We start from the raw sequence: 8,618 nt of genomic DNA, 5'->3' as shown, positions 1-8,618 counted from the left end.
GCAGCAGCCGCACAGCGGAGCTGTCCAGCCGCTCCCGCCGCGCAGCTCCCCGCGGGACAGCGGCTATTGCGCTGCTATTGTTTTGGTCTTTTTCTCTCGGCAAGCGGCACCGGAAATGCCGCCCGTCCCGGCGGCCGGCAGCATTGAGTGCTTTCCCGCTCAACCCCTGCCATTGATCGCCTCCCGTGGTACCCGTGTCATAGAATCGCTGAGTTGTAGAACGGTTTGGGTTGGAAGGGGACTTTGAAGATCACAAAATCACAGAATCAATCAGGTTGGAAGAAACGTCTGAGACCATCGAGTCCAATCTGTGTCCTGGAGCCATCTTCTTAGCCAGACCTTGGCACCAAGTACCACATCGAGTCTTTCTTTAAATACCTTCACCACCTCCCTGGCATTTCAACAAATTCTTTCTCATGTCCAACCTAAATCTCCCTTAACGCAGTTTAAGATAGTGTCCTCTCATCCTAAACATCCAATTCCAATCCCCTGCATTGTGGCCAGGGATGCCTTCCAGAGGAATGGGTTGCCCAATTCCACTTCAACTTAGCCTTACTCCAGGGATGGAGCACCCACAGCTTCTCTGGGCAACCTGTGCCAGTGTCTCACCATCCTCTCAGTGAAGAATTTCTTCCTAATATCTAATCTAAGCCTGCCCTCTTTAAATTCATTTCCCCTTTCTACACAACCTGGCCATGTAATAACTCCCTCTCCCTTTTTTCATTAAGTCCCCCTTTAAGTACTGAAAGCCAGCAATAATATCTCCATGAAACCTTCTCTTCTCCATGCTCAACAGTCCCACGTCTTTCAGCCTGTTTTCACAGGAGAGGTGCTATAGCCCTCTGATCATTTTTATGTCCATCTTTTAGGCCCACTCCAATAGATCTGTGTCAGTCTTTTGCTGATGATCCCAGACCTGGATGCAGTACTCCAGGTAGAGAGAGTAACAGCAAAGTAGAGGGGGATAATCACCTCCCTCAAGCTGCTGGCCACACTTCTTCTGATGCAGCCCAGGACACAATTGGCTCTCTGGGCTGCAAGTGCACGCTGTTGCCTCATTTACAACTTTTCAGCCATGAGAACCCCCAAGTCCTTCTCAGACTGCTCTCAATGACTTCTTGTCCCATTCTGTCCTCACATTTGGAATTGCCCCTATCCAGGTGCAGCTCCTTGCACTTGCACTTGCTGAACTTCATAATATTCTCATGGGCCCGCTTCTCAGGTTTGTCCAGGTCCCCTGGATGGCATCCCTTCCTTCTTTTGTGTTGGCTGCACCGCTCAGCTTTGTGCCATCTGCAGTTTTGCTCAGGGTGCCCTGGATCTCACTGTCCATGCCATTTATAAAGATACTGAAGAACACCAGTACCAAGAGAGAACCCTGAGGAAAACCGCTCATCACTGGCCTTCACCTGGATACAGAGCCATTGACCACAGCTCTCTGGCCAATTCCTTATCCATGGAATCAATCAATCAAATCCATGTGTTTCAAATTTGCAGATAAGGATGTTGTGTGGGACTGTGTCAAAAACCTTACAGAAATCACCGCTTGGTCTTCCCTTGTCAACTTTTGCTGTCACTCTATCGCAGAAGGTGACCCATTTGGTCAGGCACAATTTGCCCTTATTGAAGCTGTGCTGGCTGTCTCAGACTACCTCCTTGTTTTTCATGTGCCTAAATATTTTTCCATGAGGATCTGTTCCATGATCTTCCCAGGAACCAAGGTAAGGCTCACAAGCGTGTAATTCCCCAGACTTTCCTTCATCCCCTATTTAAAAATAGATATGGTGTTTCCTCCTTTCCAATCACTGGAGACTCTGCCTGACTGCCATGGGCTCTCAAATATCATGCAGGAGGCATGCACCAGACAGCTTTTGTGGCACCTAGGATTAAAAAGGGGTGAAGAAGTGGTTATGACTGCCAGCACCTCCTCCCCTTCTCTTACAGCATGTTTCCATTGGAAAAGGTAAAATACCCTTTTCACCATCCACCAGAACAAACAAAAAATACTTTTAAATTTCCAACACCTCCAGGTTTTGGCAAGAGTGTGGACACAGCCATTACAGTGGCAATAGTTCACACAGCATTAGGCTAAGGGAGAAAGAACACCAGTTAGCAAGCTTGAAGTGAAAGCATGCACTGTCCTCACATTACACCACAGAAGGAGGTTTAGTTAATTAAAATACGTGAAGCTTGGGTTATATGAATGATGAAATGCTGTCAGTTTGACAAACACCAAATTTGACCTACTTGCCTATTTAAAGAAAAACATCAGGATAAGAAGTTCCCTTTTCCCCTCAAAACTACTTTTTGTAAGAGTCAATAAAACAAACACAGTTGAAATGCCTTACTTGGGCATTATTTACACCTGGTTTTCAGTGGCCCAGATGTGAAACTTGCATGGAAATTTACCCTCAGAAATCATGAAGACAGAGGTGATTTGTTACATGTCCAGTACAACAAGGAAGAGCATTCTACAGAAAACTTATAAAGATATTAATTAGCATTTACTTTAGTAACCAGTGTCATAAAAATACAGAGTGCTCTGCTTGAAATTATTCTGATAACGTCCTTAATGTACAGTATGTGTATTCAAACTGAAACATGCCACTTAACTGGGCATGGGGAGAACAAGTTGGTAAGGTCATGTGTTGTCAGCCTTCCAACTATATTTTGAATAATGATTTGCAAGCCTCTGAATAAGCATATTATCTCTTACTGATGTCTCCTATTCCTCAGCTTTCCTGATTCCAACTTTCCTTTCAGGCAGGCACTTGTCTGCACTAGCACACTACCTACCATAGACACTGGCCTGTGGTTGATGCTGGGCCAAATAAACTATCAGCCTCAGACTAGAACAAAGACACCTCGGCTCTAAGGCTGCCTTTGAAACAGTAAGAAGGGATGTTGGTGGCTCAGCAAGGGAAACCATTCTGTGCTCCATGGCAGAGGTGTGGATACCAGGACAGGTGGGTGTTAATAGCAGACAGAGAACACACATTTTCCCCTGTCCTTCTGAAGTTTTCAATGGACCACAGCACCAGCTACTGTTTCTGCCCAGACTTGTGAATTATTCTTTGTTCAATCTCTTAATAGATTGTCTGTGTACCTGTTTGCTCTGGTTTAAGGGTAGTTTAGAGCAAGGTTTTAGTTACCAACTCAATCACTTTAAGATGTTACATGGAAGAAAATGTCTTTGAAGGCCTCCAAAGGACAAAACTCACTCTTCTGCACTCACACATTTTTAGTAGCCTTTTGACCCTCCCCTGACCCAGGACTACTAAATTTGCAGTACCAAAATTCTCATTAGCCTCAGGTACCATGAGGAAAAAGCAATAGCTAAGAATGACTGATACATTAAAAGGTTAAAAGGTTAATAAGATCAGTGTGACTACAGAAGTCAGACCTACTCTTCTGTTTTGTTTCCAGCCAAAGATGAGCTTCAATTGGACACTTGTTCTGCTCACAAGGGACTCTTTTTGCATGGAGTAATACCTGGGTAGTGTTTAAGTAGCTCTACACATCCTTCAAAATTCATCCTTGTTGCCTCTGCAGACAGGATCTGACCAGGGGTTACAGCATACCCTGCACTCCCAAAACAGCAGCAGAAAACAGAAACTAGGATGGGTAGACATTGCCATCCTATTTCCCCACCTACCTCAGGTTAAATATGCTTGTTAATTTAATGATTGCTATTCAGAAATCTCCCAAGTGCTCATTTACATTAACTATCAAGTTAATTTCAAGAAGGATGCAGCACTGCTTTCTAACAAACTGTAAAAATCCTATGCTTGTTAAACAGTGCAGATGCAGTTCTACTACAGGAAAAAAACACAAGCCTGTCCCAAAGCACCAAGAAGGTTCTGCCAGCACCTTCCCTGCCTTCAGTAGGTCCTCAGACCCAAGCTTTTCAAGACATTTATTTGCATGCTGTTTTTACAACCACGGCTTGCTACTGAGTCAGTTTCCTTCTGGTCTGCCTTCCTCTGACTGAAAATATTAGAACCAACCCATCAAAGTGGAGATATGCAGGATGAGAGCAGACTTTTTCCTGAGCTACTATGACTGACTTGAGGACTGAGCTACCACACAGACATTTTTCTCCCTGCACAATGCATTTTCTTCCAGGATGAATTCAGAGAGGTATTAGCCCTCATCCTGCTCTCTGTAAATTGTCAGTGATGCATTTTTTTTTTCTACTTAGTTCTGAGCAGTTGAACCTAATGAAGATGACTTCTATCCACAGGATTTTCCCAGTCATACAGACTGAAAGATATATTGTCCCCTCAGTAATAGGGCAGGAATTTATGCTGCCTGAGAGAAATGTGCCTGTTTAGGCTCAGAAGCAGAGGCTCAGTTTTGTCTTCACAATGGCTGCCCTTCAACTGTGTGACCCTGAGGAGCTAGCAAGTATCTTTAGAACCTTGGGTGTTTCAAAGTGAACATAACTATGGCTTGAGGATCTCATCATAAAACAAAAATATCAGTTCCTAATCCCTTGGTTCAAGGTTGTTTGTCTTCTCTGCAAAGATGTGTTATAGGTCCATTATCCTCAAGGCTGGATGGGTTTCCTAACAGATCCCATAACCTGATCAGCTGGACTGGACAAGTTCAGAAGGTCCCACATGCCACTGCTGTGCACAGAGCACTGAGTCAATAAAGACTGCACTTATTGAACTGCCAGAATACTGGGTCTGAAACTAACTTTGTGTAGGATTTGTAGCTTGCATGTCTCAAAGTGTGCTAAACTGGTTCAGTGTGTGTTTACTTTTTAACTGACTGCCACATGTACAGTACTCCAGTACAGTTCCAGGACACTTGGAATGCAGCAGAGGATCCAAGGAGCAGCTACATTTAGTCCACACAGAGGACTCTGCTCTTTCCCTCCACAGACTGTAATCACTTGCCAAGCAAAAGAAAGAATTCTAATCAAAAAACTTCCCAAAAATACAAGAACATTCAAATCAAAATACCTTCCAGCTCTGAATTGAGAGAGAGTCCTACCTCTAAATTTTTACTATTTAGCAGAAAGAAAATTAAGGTTATTTTGAAAAGGATTTAGAATATAAGCCATTTACATGAAAACAAACAAACAAACCACCCAACAAATTTACAAGAAACAAATCACAAGTTCAGTGTCTGTCAAAAAAATATGACACAATAAAAAGTACAGAAAACACAGAACACATGGGGAGCTTCTCTCCTTCACATAAGAATGTGGATAGCCCTGTCACAGAAGACAAAGCTGGCAGCTCACCCTTGCCATGTCACAACCCATGTGCTTCTAGGTGCTTCAGGGAAACTGTGGGAGTGATGAGGACATGTCTGAGATGTGGGAACACACCTTTGTCACACAGGCAGACTAACCCAGCCAAGTAACTGATTAAAAGCTGTGTAGACAGGCAAATTGGAATTTAACTGCTCCTGACTGCTAGATTTCAAACTCAGACCCCCTGAAGTACCTAACTTAATGCTGCTGCCTGACACTGAGCTCCAAGTTATCTTTATGTAGTCTTTCAACCAGAGTCACTTCTTTGCACAAGTGCGCCTCACAATATACATAGATTCTGGCATGCTTTTTTAATACTGTGTAAATGGAAGAAAATTGCTGGAACAGGGGAATTCTCCTAATAGGGACCCAAAGCCCAAAGAAGCACTTTTCCTGCACATAAGCAAGAAATATGTAAAGCCTATCTTCTTTAGCATGAGGAGCAGAGTTCCATTTCGGCTGAGTCAGGCAGCCCAGAGTCACCTGCCAGCCACCACAGCCAAGTGGTGCACCAGAGTAAATGCTGCATTTCTCCTCTCCAGCTCCTGACTGTGATTTCAGTTTGAACCCCTATTTAGCTCTATCCCTTACTGTCACCTGGACAAAAGCTAAAATGCTACCACAAGAGAACTTTACATTAGTCATTACATGAAACCAGACAGAAGGCAGGGACAGAAATTGGTGTCACCTGCAGGTTGCAGGTGCAAAGCATACAGGACTTTAAATGCTCTTAGAATTATTTTTATCTATTTCTCATATTCATATGAGTTTTAGGGCTTGTTTTTAGCAGTATCTATCTCTCTAAATGCTTTTCCTGGAGAATAGCTTTTAAAGCTGTTCCTTATGAACCACAAACTGTCAGTTTCTGCAAACCATGTGGCATGTAGGAATAGATGGTAAAACAATGCAAACGAGTGAGGAAAAAAAGAGAGGGTGAGGGCCTTGATTTCCTTCTGAAACTTACATTGGTTTATATCAGCTTATTGATTCTATTCTGCCTACAGAAAAATGCTAAGAAATGGTTTAACAAAACACATGGCAAGTATTAGTATCATTTAGCCTGTAAGATATGATTGTTTCTTATAACATCTAAAAATTCTTTGAAGTTAAGACTACAAGAGAACCATATGCATTTCAAAAAAAGAAAGCATACGCCTATGAAAGTAACACAGTTTGAGCTGGAATTTGGGTGAATAACTGCTGTAGGGGTGTGTGTATTTTGACTACTGCAAAAGTAAACTTTCGAGGAATAATTTGGGGGAGGGGTGGGGAAGAGGAAGGGTTGGAAGAAGCCTGCGACCTTTTTTGGGATAATACATCATTCTGGGACAGATAAGTGTTCTTTCTGTGGTTTGAACTGAGATTTCAGAGTCCTGAAAGAAGGTCATACAATCTCCTTCTGCACCAGTGCCTCTGATACAAAATGCAGTTAGTTGCTAATCTGTCTCTCAGGGGTATTTCAGATTTGTCAGATGCTACTGTGACATTTGTGACAGGTGTCGTGGAGGCCCAGAATATCTCAGAGAGTATTGTAGTGAGCCTAAACAGATGCTGTGGATATATGAATTACACGAGGATAGTTTTATTGGAACTAAAAGTGCTACATGCATCTTTCTGTTCTAGGTACTCTGTGCAAGTTGTATGTGTGAAGGGGAGTCACAGGAGAATAATGAGTACTGATCATTAAAAGAGATAACAGGTTTTTGAAGTGACATTCCCCCGGGGAAAAGTGATATATAATGATTTGCCCTGTTTGAGAGGTCTGACGGAGGTTGCCAGCTAAGTGGAAAAACAGCATGCTTGCCAAAAGGGGTCATGTGCCCAGGTTTCAAGAGCTGATGCATCGTACCTGCAGGGACCCTGCATATTGAGAGGTGAGTGTGGAAGTGTAAAGTATTCTTATTGCATCCTGATTTTCTAATGGGTCTTCATTCAGTGAAAGCCAGATGCTCAGCAGTTAACTCAGAGAATGTTAATGCTTCCAGGCTTTATTGCAAAAGGTTTTTTGATGAGGAAAAATGGGAACAGGAAAACTGGTGTGCTGGAACGTCTAAGCAGCAATACCCTGACCCCAAACAAATACAGTTTACCATGCAGAAGAGTGCTTTTGCTGGCATGATTTATATCATCTGAGAAAGCAGTTTAATTATCCCAGAAGAACACCTCCAAGCTGCTAGATAACATCAATAAATTACAAAGAGGCTGTAATCTAAAACCTTTGTCTGAAGGTCCAAAAAATGCAAAAGGAAAATATGGAGAGCAAGAGGTCTCAGAGCAGGGTGTTGGAGAAGCTCAAGCAGTGATCACCATCATGGGAAGTCTGTGGCGGTCACACAACTGGTACTGCTCTCCTTTTCTTCATGTACATCAAGTGTCTGTGATGATGGAACTTGGCAGTGTCACTGTCTATCTATAAACAACAGCACTGTTTGTAATAAACATGCATATTTCACACTACTGTGCCAACTCTGCTGTCTATTGAGCCATATGCTCTTGCAGAGGGCGTCTGAATTAAGTACAAACTGCTTAACTGTGGCACAAGGGACAGATGTAGCACCCTATTACAGAGACATTTCAGGCACAAGGAATTTCTGGCCTGAAACACTTCATGATTTTGTTTGGTGTGTAAAATGGACAGAATGAGATTTGCTTTTTGCTTTAAAGCCCTGGCATGATTACTCCCAGGCAAGGAGAAGCAGAAAATCACAGGAAACTCCTCATTCACCCGCTCTAAAGTTTTTCCAGAATTTCTAGAAGACGGAGTGGAGGAAAGGGGGGGGGAGAAAGATGTGCACAAACAACTGGCTGTGAAGGCAGCCTTGGGAGATTTGCTGGAAAGTCATCAGGATGAGTCTGGAACAAGCAGTTTTTCCAATAGCACCATTATTTGCCACATGAATTTTTAAGTTAAAAAATATTGTGCTTCATTTAAAAAAAAAAAAAAACAAAAAAAACCACACCTGAATCTTTGGTGCTCCCTGATTTTCACACATAGCAGCTCACCAGTACAAGAAGTTGGATTCCCTCCTTTCTTTTTTTTTTTTTTTTCCCTACGAAATGCGCATGCAAGTTTTCCTCAAAATACTTGCCTTAAAAAACTCTGAGTCAGTGCCAGAGGGAGACGGTTCCCTCTCCAGTCTTGCCGGCAGAGGGTGGCTAGCAGCAGCCCCCCGGGCAGGGCGCATCCCATTCCCGCTCTGGAGCGGGGCATTCCTTCGTACACGGAGCAGGAGCAGGAGAGGAGCAGGAGCAGGAGCAGGAGCAGGAGCAGGAGCAGGAGAGGAGCAGGAGCAGGAGAGGAGCAGGAGCAGGAGCAGGAGAGGAGCAGGAGCAGGAGCAGGAGAGGAGCAGG

General features: G+C 43.4%; 1 protein-coding gene across 2 annotated transcripts in view; it reads right to left on the bottom strand.

The window, feature by feature from the left end:
• The window catches only part of TRIM36 (tripartite motif containing 36), a 32,279-nt gene that overhangs the window by 22,981 nt on the left and 680 nt on the right, over positions 1–8,618 (bottom strand). The gene's annotated exons all lie outside the window — the stretch shown is intronic.

Source organism: Parus major, chromosome Z (genome assembly GCF_001522545.3).
Source record: "Parus major isolate Abel chromosome Z, Parus_major1.1, whole genome shotgun sequence".
NCBI classification, from domain to species: Eukaryota; Metazoa; Chordata; class Aves; order Passeriformes; family Paridae; genus Parus; species Parus major.
Note: the sequence above shows the minus strand (reverse complement) of the source record. Positions and strands in the feature narration are given on the sequence as shown.